The 18,431-nt window shown below is 45.4% G+C and overlaps 1 long non-coding RNA gene across 1 annotated transcript; it reads left to right on the forward strand.

Annotated features, from left to right (window-relative positions):
• The first annotated feature begins 2,074 nt into the window (after nucleotides 1-2,074).
• On the forward strand, nucleotides 2,075-18,431 carry LOC120101646 (uncharacterized). Its single transcript, XR_005502403.2, has 2 exons — nucleotides 2,075-14,931; nucleotides 15,118-18,431. It is a non-coding gene; the product is annotated as an uncharacterized LOC120101646 (long non-coding RNA).

The raw sequence follows: 18,431 nt of genomic DNA on the forward strand, positions 1-18,431 counted from the left end.
TTTGGGTGCAGAGAACTGTTTATCTGGTCAGTCCCTTCAGGTTCCGGCGGTGTCTCAGATGCAGAGGACTTGCGGCTCCTGGGTCCTCCTCTAGGGAAACCCAGAGGCTGTATACAGTTTCCTCTTGGGCCAGGGATGTGAGCAGGGGAGGGCAGTGTTGGTGGTCTCTTCCGCTCTGCAGTGTCAGGAGTGCCCACTTGTCCAGGCGGTGAGGTCTCTCTCCCACAGGGTTTGGGAGCAGATAGCTGCTGCAGGCAGGGATCCGCAGGTTTGGGACTCCTGCTAAATACCGGAAGTGCCGCAAATCTCAATTTTCTAATTAACTTATTGTGTTTGATAAGAAGGTCTAATTTAAGAAGAAAGTGAACAACATCCAATGGAAAAAAGATAGCATTTTCAGCAAATGGTGCTGGTTCAACTAGAGGTCAACATGTAGAAGAATGCAAATCGATCCATGTTTATCACCCTGTACAAAGCTTAAGTCCAAGTGGATCAAGGACCTCCACATCAAACCAGATACACTCAAACTAATAGAAGAAAAACTAGGGCAGCATCTTGAACACATGGGCACTGGAAAAAATTTCCTGAACAAAACACCAATGGCTTATGCTCTAAGATCAAGAAATGACAAATGAGATCTCATAAAACTGCAAAGCTTCTGTAAGGCAAAGGACATTGTTGTTAGGACAAAACGACAACCAACAGATTGGGAAAAGATCTTTACCAATCCTACAACAGATAGAGGGCTTATATCCAAAATATACAAAGAACTCAAGAAGGTATACTGCAGGGAGACAAATAACCCTATTAAAAAATGGGGTTCAGAACTAAACAAAGAATTCACAGCTGAGGAATGCCAAATGGCTGAGGAACACCTAAAGGAAGGTTCAACATCTTTAGTCATAAGGGAAATGCAAATCAAAACAACCCTGAGATTTCACCTCACACCAGTGAGAATGGCTAAGATAAAAAACTCAGGTGACAACAAATACTGGCGAGGATGTGGAGAAAGAGGAACACTCCTCCATTGTTGGTGGAATTGCAGACTGGTACAACCATTCTGGAAATCAGTCTGGAGGTTCCTCAGAAAATTAGACATTGAACTACCTGAGGATCCAGCTATTCCTCTCTTGGGCATATACCCAAAAGATGCCCCAACATATAAAAAAGACATGTGCTCCACTATGTTCATAGCAGTGTTATTTATAATAGCCAGAAGCTGGAAAGAACCCAGATGCCCTTCAACAGAGTAATGGATACAGAAAATGTGGTACATCTACCCAATGGAATATTACTCAGCTATCAAAAACAATGCCTTTATGAAATTCATAGACAAATGGTTGGAACTGGAAAATATCATCCTGAGTGAGGTAATCCAATCACAGAAAAACACTCATGGTATGCCTTCATTGATAAGTGGCTATTAGCCCAAATGCTTGAATTACACTAGATGCCTAGAATACAGGAAACTCAAGACGGATGATCAAAATGTGAATGCTTCACTCCTTCTTTAAAAGGAGAACAAGAATACCCTTGGCAGGGAATAGAGAGGCAAAGATTAAAACAGACACAGAAGGAACACCCATTCAGAGCCTGCCCTACATGTGGCCCATACATATACAGCCACCCAATTAGACAAGATGGATGAAGCAAAGAAGTGCAGGCCGACAGGATCCGGATGTAGATCGCTCCTGAGAGACACAGCCAGAATACAGCAAATACAGAGGCGAATGCCAGCAGCAAACCACTGAACTGAGAATAGGACCCCTGTTGAAGGAATCAGAGAAAGAACCGGAAGAGCTTGCAGGGGGTTGAGACCCCTTATGAACAACAGTGCCAAGCAACCAGAGCTTCCAGGGACTAAGCCATTACCTAAAGACTATACATGGACTGGCCCTGGACTCTGACCCCATAGGTAGCAATGAATATCCTAGTAAGAGCACCAGTGGTAGGAGAAGCCCTTGGTCCTGCTAAGACTGAACCCCCAGTGAACGTGATTGTTGGGGAGAGGGCAGCAATGGGGGGAGAATGGGGAGGGGAACACTCATAAAGAAGGGGAGGGGGAGGGATTAGGGGGATGTTTGCCCGGAAACCGGGAAAGGGAATAACACTCAAAATGTAAATAAGAAATACTCAAGTTAATTTAAAAAAAAGAAGAAGAAGAAAATGAACAGAAAACCCACAAACCTGATCTTTCAGCATCCATTGTTGGCCAAGGCCTGCTGTGGGTCCTGGTTACCTGCTCTCCGTCTTCTGATGGCCTGGGTGCCAGAAACAATGCATAACTGCAAACCCTGAGTGACAGCATTGATCCCATGCCTAGGTCTCCTCTCCATCTGGCTTCTGCCATGGCGCATCGGCCAACTTGAATTGTTCCAGTTAGACTCCTTGTCTGTCCCTTATTGGGACACAACTGTTACTAGGAAAACCTAAAGCAAGGCAGTGATGCTGAGACAAAAGTGTGGAGAGGTGACCAGAGTTTGTTGAAACCACAATGAGTGTGCACTAGAGGGAAGTTGAGATGAAGACAGAGAGACAGAGAAAGACAGAGAAAGAGAGAGGATTAAGATGGAGAGAGAGAGAGAGAGAGAGAGAAAGACAGAGACACACACACACACACATATATATATATATATATATATATATATATATATATATATATATATATATAGAGAGAGAGAGAGAGAGAGAGAGAGAGAGAGAGAGGGAGGGAGAAAACAAAGGCCAACTAACTTCAAGATGCCTAGGACTTGAGCTAAGGTCGTGTCACCAGACAAGCAGGGCGGTTCACAGCTCACACATCCTTGGGCTAGGTGTCATATCAGGAGAACTGCAGCAAGCATAAACAGAAAACCGAAATACTGTGGCAGGTGTGGAATTACATAACTTGTGAGACACACACAGCCAATTCCCTACTTTTTAAAGTAAATAAAAGTTTCTTGCAGTGTGGTTTTATGTGATGATTACAGGTGTGCTTACACTGTAAAGGCATGGGTAGTGATGAGAGAGCCCACGTGTGCAAATCCTGCAAATCCTGAAATATTTATAGCCTAGCTCTGGAGAAGAAGTTTGAGGACTCCTGGCTCGTGGGCAGCAAGTGATCAAGAAGTCTGGAAACAAGAACCTGGAAAGACTGTTTTCAGAAGGCTGTGTGGCTACCGAAATCACCAGGATTCTGGCCCCTGTGGCCCTGGCTGTTGACCATATCAAAATAGGCAATGGCAAGGCCTGGGAGATGAGCTAACCCTTATAGTTTCTAGGCTGGTATGGATGCCCTCACAAACATTCTGAATGAATCTAGGTGTGTGTGTGTGTGTGTGCGTGTGTGTGTGTGTGTGCGTGCGTGTGACTTCAGGTGATGAAGAGATGACTGAGGAGATGGCTGGGGAAACCCCTTTTCTTTCTCTTCTGTTGGTCGCTTCCTCCTGCAGGTCCTCTTCCTGTGCTGATCATAATGGGCTGTAGCTTTCATGTTGTGCCCCGTTTATCCCTTTCCCAACTTGATTATGGATCCATTCTTGGGGAGGGTTCTGAGTTGGCCTTGAGTGGGGGTGTAAGACCTGAGGATGGGGCTCATCTTCAGTGAGAGACGGGTTACAGGATAGGAAGCTGCTGCTGACCTGTGTGCCCAGTGAGCGGTGGTTGCTTCTCCAATTGGTGTGGAGTTATGAACTGTATGGATCTTGGTTGGCTGCTGGAGGGTCTTAGGTGAATAAGATGAGAACCAGCCTTGGAGGAAGTGGGAGATGCCTGGGGTTTAGGAGGAATCCAGCTTCTCAGGGAAGGAGCCTGTGAGCCTCATCTGGCATCCTCCTGGGCAGGCAGGGAGGTTGGGAGTCTGCCTGGTGGCATCTTGCTTCCAGGTAGCACCTGTTTATAATGCATGAGCTCTTGGTGGGCTTTCTGCCCAAACCAGAGTGTAATGGTCTACAGAGGAGGAAAGGCCAATACCCTCTCGCTTATTTCTGTTACCTGGCTGTGGTACTTCCTGCTAGACACTGCAGGCAGGGCCTGTCAGAAATCTGCTTGGTCATTATTCTTCCTGCTCAACTTTGATGAGCTCTGCTTAGCAAGGCCTGACTGGATGGATATATGCCATGCCAAGCTGCTCATCTCACCCACTTTTCCTGGTTCTCTTGAAGTTCTATGAGTGCTGCAAAGTGCCTGGTCACCAGACACCCCAGCCCATCTCCCCAAGTTTCCCTCCCCACAATGCACGAGGACCTGTGTCTCCAGGTGTGCAGCATGCTTTTGTTTCTTCACCTTTCAGCTGTCAAGATGTCTGATCCCTTCTATGTGGCAAGATCTCACTTATTGTTTAAGACTCTTTCCAAGAGATAATTATAGGCAAGAAAGACGACCCTGTCTACATCCCCAGGGCATTGTCTTTAAAGCTCTTATCTTGATTCCAGTCATGAGAGCTCAGGCTTTGCTTCTCTATAGCCACTCCTTACACAAAAGGGTATGTAAGAAAGGGGTGTGTGAGTGAGAGGAAGTAAGGGGCAGCGAACACCAACACACAAAAGGTGGTGTTCAAGACTGCCTTTGTTCACCAAAGCTTCATAGTTACAGATAGGGCATTTGTAGTAACCTGACTAGCTCAGATGCCTTAAGTTTTCTTCTGTTATGAGACAATGGTGTTTGGGAGATGAAATGCTAAGTCTGTAAGCTAGAATTGTACATAGGACAGTAGTGGGAGCAAATCTAACTTGTTAAGTGGGACTGCTGTGATTAAGTCCTGTTGGTGCTGTAAGGAGAGCAATGTGGTTTCTTGCAAGGCTGAGCTTATTTAGTCCTGACCAGAGTGAGTCATCCAGACGGATGGGAGGTCAGGAGCTTTGCGTACAATGTCTTATCTCATCCCCAGGACCTCAGTCAGGGAAAGCCTGTGTATTAGAGAGGATCCCTGGCTGAAAGGAAGCAATTTGCCAGGATCACGTGACTACAAAGTGACAAGGGCAGTCAGAGCTGTGCAAACCTCCTCTCTATTGGGCTGAAGGCTTTGCCTTTTTCCACTAGGGTACCTTTGATGAGTAAGAATGACACACCTCTCTCCTTCTTTCCTCCTCAGCTTGTTTAAGTCAGAGGACTGGCAGCATTGAGAGCTGGATGGGGCACTTCTAGAACTGGAAATTATGCCACTTCCTGTCTAACAGGGAACAAAGCGTTTCCATTGAAGAGTCTTGAAAGCTGGGCTTGTCATACTAAACAGAATGAAGCTAATGCTTAGTAAGCTGTGGTTGGCAGGTCACATGGTGTGTGTGTGTGTGTGTGTGTGTGTGTGTGTGTGTGTGTGTGTATACGTATGTGTGTACAAGCCTACACAGATACCTAGAACACACTCCAGGCCTATTCTGGGTTCTCCCAGAATAGGAGATTGGGATTGATAACGTTTGGTCCCAAGCCTCATCCTTCTCCATTTGCGTGCTCCCTGTGTGAGTGTCCCCAGTACTGTGTACACCTTCATCCCTTCTCCGCAGGGTATTGGCTTTGGCTGTTTCTGTCTATGACTAGCCACTGTCCACTCTGATGAGCAGTTCATTAAAAGTGATGGCTTTCAAACTTGCTTTCTTTTTTTGTTTGTTTTTTTATTTAATTTATTCTTCTTTCCCATATAATAGATCTTGATATTCTTTCTCCTCCCCCAACTCCTCCCACCCAGCTTCATTATTTCTCTTTAAAACAAAACAAAAGCAAAGATGAAAAATCAAACAAAAGACCAATAAGACAAAAGGATGCCAAACTAAAATAAAATAAAACAAAACTCAGAATCCATTTTGTGTTTCATTAAGCCACTTTATTTTTTTCCCCATCTTTATTAACTTGGGTATTTCTTATTTACATTTCAAATGTTATTACCTTTCCCGGTTTCCAGGTCAACATCCCCCTAACCCCTCCACCTCCCCTTCTATATGGGTGTTCCCCTCCCCATCCTCCCCCCATAACTGCCCTCCCCCCAACAATCCCGTTCACTGGGGGTTCAGTCTTGGCAGGACCAAGGGCTTCCCCTTCCACTGGTGCTCTTACTAGGCTATTCATTGCTACCTATGCAGTTGAAGCCCAGGGTCAGTCCATGTAGTGTTACTACCCATGCAGGGTCAGTCTTTGGGTAGTGTTATTAAGCCACTTTAAATACATTGACTGTCCCATCATATTTTAGGCATTTGGAGGATAAAACCCCGGTCTCCCTCCAGAGCAGAAGCCTTTGCTGTGCCGTGATGGATGACTCCTTATCTAGCCTTCTAAATGTGTAGCACCTCCCAACAAGCTTGATGTGATCAGACTTGTGTAGTATGAGCCAGTGGCTGCCATCCACATGCGTCTAACCTGTGTAATGTGAGCTCGTCCACATGCGTCTAACCTTTCTCTGCACGGAAGCCTCACACCATGCTCATATTATGGCTTCCGGGGCAGGGGAGGGGCACCTTTGACACTTGGATGAAAGCTTGGGTCTGTCAGCAGGGCCAGCACCACCTTGCTTTAGAAGGATGACAATGAGGAAATTCACCCCTTTGGGGAGAGCTGTGGGAAGCTATGAGCCAGATCTTTCCATGTCCCTTCGGTATGCAGGAGGTGGGGCTGGAGGATCTGTGAGCTCTTCCAGTGAGGTGAGTTGGTGCTCTCCTAGGCTTGAAAGCCACCTGGGGTGGAAGGAGGTGCAACAGGAAGCAGAAGGAGACATGAGTGGGCCACAGCAAACCACCACAGGCAGGAGTGAGTCCTGGGGCCACAGCAAACCATCACAGGCAGGAGCGAGTCCTGGGACCACAGCATCTTGTCACAGGCAGGAGTGAGTCCTGGGGCCACAGCATCCTGTCACAGAGCCAGGAGTGAGTCCTGGCGCCACAGCATCCTGTCACAGGCAGGAGCGAGGCTATTCACTACTGGCTCACTTTTACTATTTTCTCATTCATAAACTTGAGGTCAAGGTATCAAATGAGATACGTGTATGAACCATTATGGAATGTGTTAATATATGTAAGGCATGTAAAGTAGTGTCTAAATTTCATGAGAGCATTGTAGTAAAACCTTAGCCATGTTTATGCAAATGATATTGTCATTGTTAACAGTGTTACAAAACATCGAGATCAAAGGAGGCATCTGCTTTTTTTGTATCCATTGGCTTTTCCAGTCCCTTATTGGAGACCTGAATCATCCCCTCCCCTTGCTCCTCCTCCTCCTCCTCCTCTTCCTCCTCCTCCTCCTCCCCCTCCTACTCCTCCTCCTTCTCCCCCTCCTCCCCTCCTCCCCCTCCTCTTCCTCTTCCTCCTCCTCTTCTTCCTCCTCCTCCTCTGAAAATTATAATAAACTGTAAACATGATACAGCATGAAGAACAGCTTCACTCAGACTTTACTCAGATTTACCCCTAGGAACATTTCACTCAATGCCCTTACCTGCTGGTTCATTTGACTGACCCAATAGTGACATCTTTGAAGGGTATGTGATTTCCCTTATTCCTAACTTGTTGTCATAAAACATTATTATTTTGTATTGTTTTTAGACAGAATGTCTCTAGTCATCCTGAGCTGGCTTCAGACTTGAGTCCTCATGCCTCAGAATCTGGGGCGTTGTAATTACAGGCATATGATACCATGTCTGGTGGTCCCTCTAATTTTTAAATAGGTATTTGGTCTTTGTGAGAGGTTCCAACTGTGCTCTTGGTCACTGCACGCTGTAGTCTGGGGTCTTTTTTGGGCAGGGATGTCATTTCCCGATCAGACATAATGATGAATCTACAGCTGCTTTTGGTCCTTCTCTGACCTGACACCAGAGAAGTCAGGGAAGCCGAGTGGAACAAAGCTACAACCATCAGGAAATCTTGAATCCTGGCTTGTGTAAACCGTAGAACAGCACAAGCGGAAACAGATGAGAAATCAGGTCACCAAAACCAATCTGATCAATGCCATCCCAGGGTTAAAACCAGCAGCGAATTTCTGATTTTAAACAATGACATTCACAGGCAATAAAATAGATGGGGCTGGCATCTACATATTCCAGCTCAGAATTTCTATCTTTATGTGCATTTTTAAATGAGAGAACAAGATTGGAGGGGCAGAGAATTTTGAGTAAGGCCCCATAGTAATCACCAGAGCTGGAGTCAGAGCCCAAGCCTGTCTGAATACCTGGGGTGAGGGTGGGGGCACAATTCTTCATATAGAAAATTCAACTGTTAGTTTGAGGTAAAGGGCCTGTATCTACATCAGTGAAGTCCTGGATACACACCAACTGTCCAGAGTTACTAATCCCTTGCCTCTTTTAACCCCCACTCCTGCGAGCCACTGTGAAATGCCTTGGGGTCAGAGACTTGTTCCTCTCAGAAGAACTGTTTAAACTAACTTCAAGGTCTGCATTGTGCTCTCATGAGACCTTTCCGGTTGTCAGACTATATTTGCTTATCCCAGCTCAAGAACTTGTCCTTGGGCAACCGTACTATATGGAAGAAGGTTCCAGAAAGAGGATGCCATGGGTGAAAATGCAGGGGTGGAACTAGATGATTGGCCTCTGTGCTGAAGATCATATAGCTTACTTCTTGGATTGTGGAAGTCAAGAGGACCTGTTCCAAACCCTAGATGTACAAAATCCCAGAATTTTCCTCTGGGCATGAGAGAGGCCTCTGTGGTCCAGAGAATATTGGAGTGTGTGGTTTGTATGTATACAAAGACTAGTTTGTTTCTCTGTCTGCAAAGGTGAAGCATCATTTTAATTATTATTTATTTAGCACTACTCTGAGGTCCCAGCACTGCCATTTCATCAAGATAACAACCATAACAACAATATACAAATACCAGCAATAATAATTTATTCGCTCATTTCATTGGAGTGCTATGGGGGTAAATGATAGATTATGGCTCCCAAAGTGCTGTGGCATTTGGAAAGAACTATCATTGTACGTTCACGTTGCTAAGTATCTGCTGTAAATACTACTAACCAGACACTGGGGCTGGGTCATCATGAGAGCTTCACCCTGTAATGATGGAAAGAGAAGCAGACTCAGCCTTCTTAGCATTTTCTTCCTCTCTTTGGAAGAGATAACTAACTGGTGGTGTGGATTGGCCATGTGCAAGGTGACTTCACACACTGTCTTCTGCAATGAAAATAAACCTCGTTATTATATATAGTCGTTGTTACTATTATTGCTCCTTTGAAATGAGATACGTTAGGGCAAACTTCAGACACGTCTATTTAAATATGACAGGTAGGCATCCCTGAGAAGTCAAATTTTCTGAGTAACTACCATACAGTCCTTCAAATAAAACAATAAACAACACTGGTATGTTTCCGTCTGTTGTGCGATACCATTCTTGGGGAGACATGAACAAATGTCTACTTACTCCGGATAGGAACCAAAGACAGACCAAAGTAAGGATGCCTCCGAGGTCTAAGCAGTGAGCTTTATCCAGGTTGCTCACAGGAATATAGATGGGGGGTTACTTCCAGGAGCAGGAATGACTCAGCTACATCATCAAAAGGACATCCCAGGATGGGTGACAGGCGGCATGAAAGCCGGAAACCTGGAGTTCACTGTACAATCTGCAGACAGCCCAACAGGTGGGAGAGCATCCTCTTGGAAGCTCCACAGTTCTCTGCTTCTTCCGGGCTTGGAGAGGGAGGAGCCCAGCACATCTGTCAGTACCACGGACTCCCTGAGGCTTTTGCATTGTTTACTTTCGCCAACAAGCGGGACAGAGTGTTTTACCTTGTTTTAGAACACTCCACATCTTAATAGTCTCTGCTCCCAGACTGCCCACAGCCATCTGAAGACTAGACTCGTAGGCACAACAATGTCATGTTCACCGCCCTGGCACAAGATCTAGCACCACATTCCCTTGGTTAGTTGTCACGTCTCCTTAGTCTCCTGCAGCCTGAACTGTCCCCTCAGCATTTCTTGCATGGTCTAGAAAAGCTTAGAGTCCTGGCCTGTCGTTCTGAAGGCCAACCTGGGCCTGCCGAGTACACACCTCTGGTTAGTGTTAGCTGTGTGTTCTTCCGAGTCACAGAAACGACGCTGTGCTCACCCTGGGAGGCACCTGATGCCGACCCCTCCCTTGGCTTTCGCCGTGGCACCGAGTCAAATTGGATTCTGTCCCTTTCCTTCGTGTAGTCACTATCTTTCACTGTGATTTTTAGTCTGTGGTGCTCTTTACTCTGCAGCCTTATCGATTATTGGCTCTTTACTCTGCAGCCGTATCGATTATTGGCTCTTTACTCTGCAGCCGTATCGATTATTGGCTCTTTACTCTGCAGCCGTATCGATTATTGGCTCTTTACTCTGCAGCCGTATCGATTATTGGCTCTTTACTCTGCAGCCGTATCGATTATTGGCAACTTCCTTTATGGCGGCTTCTGAGGGTGGCTTCCTCTGCCCATCGCTCCATCTGGTTTGTTAGTTGGCACTCGCTGGGAAGAACAGCTTTCCGCTCGCGTCTCTCGATTAGCCTGTTTCTTCGATGCCTTATGGATTTTTACTTTATGCAGTGGGCAAACCACCGCTATCATTGTTTTCAACTTTAACATTTCAAAGTTTGGCTACTGGTACCCCTTTCAAGTGGGTTTTGGCTCCCTTTGGCAGGTGTTCATTGATTGGTGAGCACTTCCATACTTCCAGACACAGGGCATTCTAGACTTATGCTCATTAACTTGTTCATATCTTTAAGAGCTCAGAGCTACATTTTATTGGAGGGTATGATCTGTCACTACAGTAGGTGACATAGAGTAATTGTTTCTTTCACATCCAGTCATCTTCCCTCATAATCCATCCCACACAATTAAGCTTTGACGGCCTACGCATAGCCACTGTTATTGTCTTTTGAGCAGCTTGGAGGAAACAGAAATTATCCCAGTCTTCTTGTCCTGAATTAGAGATTCTCCCATCCTTCCAGGCCATCTACTTGTATGACTCGCGTTTCTGGGAGGATGTTTAAGCGCCTTGTGTCCTTCCACTTTCCCTTCCTTCCAGCTCCCTTCCTTCCATATTTATCTAGAAATTATAATGTACCATCCCCCGAGCTGGCCACTGAGAAGAGCAGTGAGCAGAGGAGTAGCAGTGCGATCCTGCCACTGTGTAGCTTGTCTTGGGGAGGGAGAAAGTAAACGTGCAGACACATGCAAATCAGGTGATGGTAAATGTTGTGTGAAGGACGTACTAGCAGAACAGAGCAGAGCAGTGTGTGATCACACCTGTGCCTGCCTCTGACTGGTGGTGGTGGTGGTGGTGGTGTGTGTGCGCATGTGTGTGTGTGTGCACCGCTTTCCATAGCACACAGCCACTACTCCTCGACCTCCGTGACTTTGCTTATATCATCCCTTCTATTGGATGCCTGATTATTCTCCATCGACATTTGAGCTTGAACCTGAAGTCAGATTTCCCACTCATTGTGAAGTCTTCTTTGACTGATTCAGATCTTTTCCTTCTCTGAGCAAGTAAAAGTTGATAGAAAACAGGGGTCTGTGCATTACAGTTTGATTATAGTGAAGTGACAGGGTAAAGCTTGGCAGTACAAGTCCTGAAAGGCAGGGCTTCCTCTTTGTGTTCCTTTCCTTTGATCTTCTCTCTCCCTCTGGGCTTAATAGTGGGAGCTTGATCAGTCTGACAACACACACCAACAAACACCAAAACACACCACACACACACACACACACACACACATCAACACTCACACATACACACCTAAAACACCCCCAACACACACACACTAACACACACACACTCACACACCAACACCCCCCAAACACCTCCAACACACACACCAACAAACACACACACACACACACCAACACACACACACACTCACACACACCAACACCCCCTCAAACATCCCCCAACACACACTCACACTCCAACACACACACCAACAAACACACATACACACATACCAACACACACACACTCACACACACCAACACCCTCCAAACATCCCCAACACACACTCACACTCCAACACACACACCAACAAACACACACAACATACACTCACACACCAACACTCACACACACACCTAAAACACCCCCAACACACTCACACTAACCCACACACACACTCACACACCAACACCCCCAAACACCTCCAACACACACACCAACAAACACACACACACTAACACACACACACTCACACACCAACACCCCCCAAACACCTCCAACACACACACCAACAAACACACACACACACACCAACACACACACACACTCACACACACCAACACCCCCTCAAACATCCCCCAACACACACTCACACTCCAACACACACACCAACAAACACACATACACACATACCAACACACACACACTCACACACACCAACACCCTCCAAACATCCCCAACACACACTCACACTCCAACACACACACCAACAAACACACACAACATACACTCACACACCAACACTCACACACACACCTAAAACACCCCCAACACACTCACACTAACCCACACACACACTCACACACCAACACCCCCAAACACCTCCAACACACACACCAACAAACACACACACACCAACACACACACACACACTCACACACACAACACTCCCCCAAATATCCCCAACACACACTCATAATCCAACACACACACCAACAAACACACACACAACAAACACACACCAACACACACACACTCTTAAAACACCCTAACACACACTCACACACCAACACACACACACACCTAAAACACCCCAACACACACTCACACACCAACACACACATCCCTAAAACACCCCAACACACATTCACACACCAACACACACACACACACCTAAAACACCCCAACACACATTCACACACCAACACACACACACCTAAAACACCCCAACACACACTCACACACCAACACACACACATCCCTAAAACACCCCAACACACATACACACACACACACACCTAAAACACCCCAACACACATTCACACACCAACACACACACACACACACACACACACACACACACACACACACACACACACACACACACCAGTGAGGGTAGTCTTCAGACAGAGGAGGAACTGGTGGGAAGGCAACTGCAGAGTCCTTTTCAGAACTCTCAGCTGTGACCACACCCAACTCCACCTTCTGCAATGTTGAGGATTCTATGCCTCAGGGCTTCTTTGGTAATTTCAGCGAAGGGAGATGAACGACTGCTTGTTACACATCATATTTCAATGTCAAATGCTCTTGACAATCATGTCTGATTGTATATCTTGGTGACTTCTTTAAACAGGTCTTGGAGGAAAAAAAAACACCATTTTTTAGAAGCTGTTAGCAAACCTCCCAAACTATATAATCAATCAGGCCTATAACCAATCAGCGACGAAGCTTCCTTCTTGCTATATTCTCCATCCTCATGCATCCCCAAATAAACATAATACCTGCTAACCTTAAATAAGAGGCTCTCTGCTCTCCAGGGCAGCCTTTCAACAGGGCAGTGATGAGTTGCGCCTAGAGAGCGGTAGGTGGCGCTGTGAGCTCGGCGCATGGACTTCCCAGCGTCTTTTAAGATTTCCAGGGGAAAGACATGGCGTCTGGCATCTTTTCAGTTAAATTTCATCATATCTGCTCAGCTTCTGAAAAGCAAGTCTGAGAAACAGATTAGCCGATTTCTGACCCTAAACGGAAGGTCAGCCGTTCTGTGCTCAAACGTAGCATTTCACCGCAGGCTGGATCTTGTCCTGGACTGGGCTTTGGAATTCTGCCCATAAGCTATGAAAATGACCCCAAGGTGTTTCTTAGAGCATTTCTTTGCCTGGGAGGCCTTTCTTAGTTTTGTACCTGGAAGCAGAAACCACATTAGCATCCCGTTTTGGGCCTGTGTATATGGTGGTGTGGGTAGGGGTGGGGGGTGAGGGATTGTTTTGTCCGCTTCAAGGCTGCTTGCTATTTTCGACCACTTTCTGAATCCAGTTTGCTGTTAAAAGTGGATCCCTGCTTGAATGTGACCTTTATTACCCCCGCCTGGCCCCCAACCCAAGTCTCTGGGACTTGTTCTTTGTTGCCAAGCTCTGTGGCTGTAGTGCTGATCCACTTAATAACAGAAAATTGGGCGCTAACTGTATCATTTGTCAGCCGCGCTGTGGGATTTCGGATTCCTTAATTAAACCTGCGTGTTTCAGATTTCATAAAGTGAATCTGTGTTTTATGTTCATAGGATGTGAACGTGTAGAATGGAGAGAATGGGACCTTAATGACCTCCTAGACCGATACAATTCAAATTCCCTAACCACATTTACTAAAGGCCTGGCTGACTTTCGATGTCTCGTAGATTTCCTAGTGGTGAAGGGAATGAGGCGACACTTCCCATCACATTTCTATAATGAAGTTATTAGGGTTGAATTTAATTTTGTTTTCCCCCATATTCAGTTTTCAGATGTACACTTATGTTTGTTTCCTTACTGATGACCAGTAGATGGCTCTGTGGCATTTCTAGAGTTGACACATGTTCGTTTGGTGCCTCTTAATATATGAGAGTAATTTACTTTCCCTCTGGCCTGTGGGGAAATCTTGAGCTGTTCCATTCAGTCCCACGGATGAGGAGAACGGCTGATGAAGGTTCTTTTTCTCCCTGAGTTGTTAGGAAATTTTGTGTGTGTGTGTGTGTGTGTGTGTGTGTGTGTGTGTGTGTGTGTGTGTGTGTGTGTGTATGCCATACTGGAGTAGCCAGACACAAGACCTTTGGGATGGGCAGTGTGCAATATGGTGGCCACTGCTGGCTATAGCTCCTTCCCAGATGCCAGAAGGAAACGGGTCTAAACATGGCTCCCAAACACCAGCTGTTGGGTCTCCTGCTCCCGTGGGAAGGGATGTGTACTTTCACAGCTGACTCAGTTTCCATTTCTGTTTGTCTTCAAGGAGCTGGGGATCATTGCCCAAAGACAGGTAAAGCAGGTGGGCACAGTCCTGGATGCTATCTCCCGTCTCTCAGTCTACATGGTACCTCCAAGTGAGTGCCGTTTACCAGTTTCTCCCAGTGCTTCCTGTGCTGCCTTCCTCATTAGTCACTGTAGGATGGGGGTCGTGGGGACTGTGGGTGCCCAATTACACGGTACTTGTTATTCTCCATCTTTTCCTGCCTTCTGAGGCTGAGATGGCGAGTGATTGCTCATGCCTCGATCTTCTCTCCTTCCAGGTACACATGGAGCTGAAGGGTTTTAGAACCTCTTAGGTGTCTTCTAGTCAGTGAAATTTAAATAGGACCCTAGGATGTTATGAACTGAATTGTCTCCTCCTTGCTGAAGTTGGACTCTTAGCACCCAATGGGACTGTATTTGGAGAGGAAGCCTTTGACGAGAAATGAAGGTTGAAAGAAGTTGTAACAGTGGGGTCCAATATGCCCGATGCCATTGGAAGAGGGAGAAACACTAGGGGTATATACACACAGAGAAGGGACCAGTGAAGATAGAGAAAGGACAGCCATCTGCAAGCCAAAGAGAGAGGCCTGAGCAGGAACTGAATCTGCTATCACCTTGATCTTGAACTCCTGGCTTCCAGACCCCTGTGCAATACATTTCTATTGTCGAGTCTTTAGTAGTTTGCTATGGCAGGTGTAACAGGCTGATATATACGCTGAGCATTAAAAGTATAAGTTCTCCATTTTCTCTTCTGCCTGTTGACCTTCACCGGTATGTTTCCGAGGATGTTGCTAAAAGATGGAGAGGCTGATCCCAAATAATTTATCTTAAGCCAAGCCACTGGATGGTTTTGATTCAATTTTGCTGCAGTATGTATGGTCTGACATTAATCAGGCAGACCAATCCAACCTGAACTTTGCCTCTTGAAGGCAAAAGCCGAGCCTCTGACCATTTGGTTTTGCATTCATGTGGGATGAATCCTCTTGTAGGGGATGGACGCCTCACGTCTAGATAAGGCAATGGAGTTGGTTTATAAGGTAACTGGGACTGTGGAGCTGAATAAGGTTGGTTAATTGATCCCAATATTATTCTGCTGTAACTACATAAGGCTCCATGGATAGCAGAGGTCTCCGCTTGGTTTCAGGCTGAGCCCTCTCGGATTTCAGAGAGCAGCTGAGATGGGTCAGGTGGGGGTGGGAAGGAAGGAGAACCTCTGGCACGTTCTCTCTTTAGTGAGAGTACCTGTGTTTTTACATGTGTAGGGTTTTGTGTGTGCTTTAATCAGATGAACTGTGTTGCTAAAAAATTTAAACTCACATTTATAATTTCACACTTAACTAAATACAAGATTAAAAAAATAATTATGTGTGTGTGTGTGTGTGTGTGTGTGTGTGTGTGTGTGTGTGTGAATTTTTTCACGAATGTATATATAAAGTTCTTGGAGCTTGAAGTTTAGTCTGATTCAGCCAAATTTTTTTAATTGATGGATTCATGGTTATAAGCCTTGCTTCAAATCAGTTTCTTTACTTTCTAGCTGATCTGCAAAACATCTGTGGGGGCTAGAGAGATGGCTTAGTAGACAAAGCAAAACACAACGAAACATGTTATTCTCACTAAGGGCTCAGGCTTGAATCCCAGCGCACACATGTTAGTTCACAGTCACCTGTAACTCCAGCTCCAGCACCCCTGTGACCTCCATGTGCAGCAGACACACATGCGGCACATACTTACATGCAGACAAAACACTCAGACGCTTAAAATAAAAAAAAATAAAAATAAAGGAAACATGAAGTTCATGGAAATAGATTTGCACAAAGTTCAAGGGTTGTAGGTGTTCAAATGTTAATTTATATTTAAAGAAAATTATAGAAAACATTGATGGCATACAATTTTGTAACAGTAAATCAGAAACCATGTTGAAGCTGCACATACGTGTTTTCAGTGCCTGTCAGGAGTGTCTTAACTCCTGTCCTATGCAGAAATTGGTAATTAATTATATAACTAATTTCCATAGAGCTTAGATATCTTCATTTAACTTTTGGAGTTAGTGCATACAGGGAGATCACTTTATCATCTTTATGTATAATCACTACCCATTTGGGATTCAATTACCTAAAACTCTGAGCATCCTTTAGACTTCTAGTGAGTTTGGTGACTGAGTTCCTGGGTGCCAGTGAACCAAATGGCAGAGCGACTGAACAGGTACTTTTTCAAGATGGCTTCTTTATGTCTTTGGGACATTTTGTTTTTCCTTCTGCACATGGCTTCTCATTTCTCATTTAGATCACTTAGGGTGCTTATCTCAAGGGAGTAGCACATTCAAATGGTGGCTGGTTCCTCACAGGCAGGGAGTAGAAGTTCCCAGGAAGGTTGAAAGCTATATCTGAAATGCACAGAATCTTGCCACATCTTACTGATCAAGAAACCACAGGGATTGCTTGTGTCCAGGCAGACGTCTGGGCTCTATCTCTTGGTGGTACTGTAGTAGCTCACCCTGGAGAAGAGCAGGAGGGAAGGAAGGGACTGTTGCCCCTAACTTTGCTCACACTCTCCATACATTCTCCCAGCCTTCGCTTCACTTAGGAGATGGTTTTGGTTCTTTCACAGAGTCTCTTATTTGAATGTAATTTCAATGCTTGTCTTGTGTGACCCACACAGTGCTAAGGACTGGAATGGAGGATACCCTCGTTCCTCAGATAGACAATAGCACCTCCATGTCCACTGTGAGGAAGACAAAGTAGCAAGAGGGCAGTCGACGGTTGGCAACACTTTGCCAGAGGGACTTGTTCGCTGAAACCATACAAGATGCCACACAGTAGTGTAAAATTAGCAGATAAGAAGATTGCTGTTGTGAGAAATTGAGGATATAATGAAGAGAGAGGGTAGGAGAGTGGTGCCTGCTGTCAAGTCTGGCCCAGGGAACTTGCTTGGGATTTGGCTACCGGTTTCCCTTTGAGATCTCTAGAAGCTGGTGTAGTCTGATGATATGAGCAGTGTGTACAGGAGGGGGAAGGATTTGTACTTCCTCCTGTTCCTGACAGCTAACTCAGAAAAGTGTGTCTTTCATGGTCTTGAAAAAATTTCATATCCTTAAACTACTTGCTGTTTCATTTCATTGGGATAAAAACAAAACAAAACAAACAAAAACAACAACAATAATAAAAACCACTTCAATGTTGACTGAAGCTTGGGGACATCCACAAAGCCAAAATAGGTCCCCAAAGGTGAATTTAAAAACATTTCCATGGGCTAACATGAGATGTCTTGAAGCAATGTCCTCCACCAAACTTAGTGTTGTCTCAACATCCCATGAGCATCACTCAGAGGGTGCCGGTTTGGAGATGGAGATCCAGTAAGTCTGTTGGGAAGGCAGAGTCCACAATGTACAGGATTGGAGGTCATAGGAATTGTATCTTACTCTGTCTGGGGGAAATGGGAGTTTTTCTGTGCTTCCTGCTAGCAAATTCTAAGACTAATAATAATAAATAAAGATGTATGAGAAGAAAGGAAGGAAATGAAACTTAAGTAAAATAAGAAAATCAATAAAGGTTAAGACAATGTTAAAGATAAAACATTGAGATGTGATTAAAAA

This window comes from Rattus norvegicus, chromosome 3 (genome assembly GCF_036323735.1).
Source record: "Rattus norvegicus strain BN/NHsdMcwi chromosome 3, GRCr8, whole genome shotgun sequence".
Taxonomy (NCBI): Eukaryota; Metazoa; Chordata; class Mammalia; order Rodentia; family Muridae; genus Rattus; species Rattus norvegicus.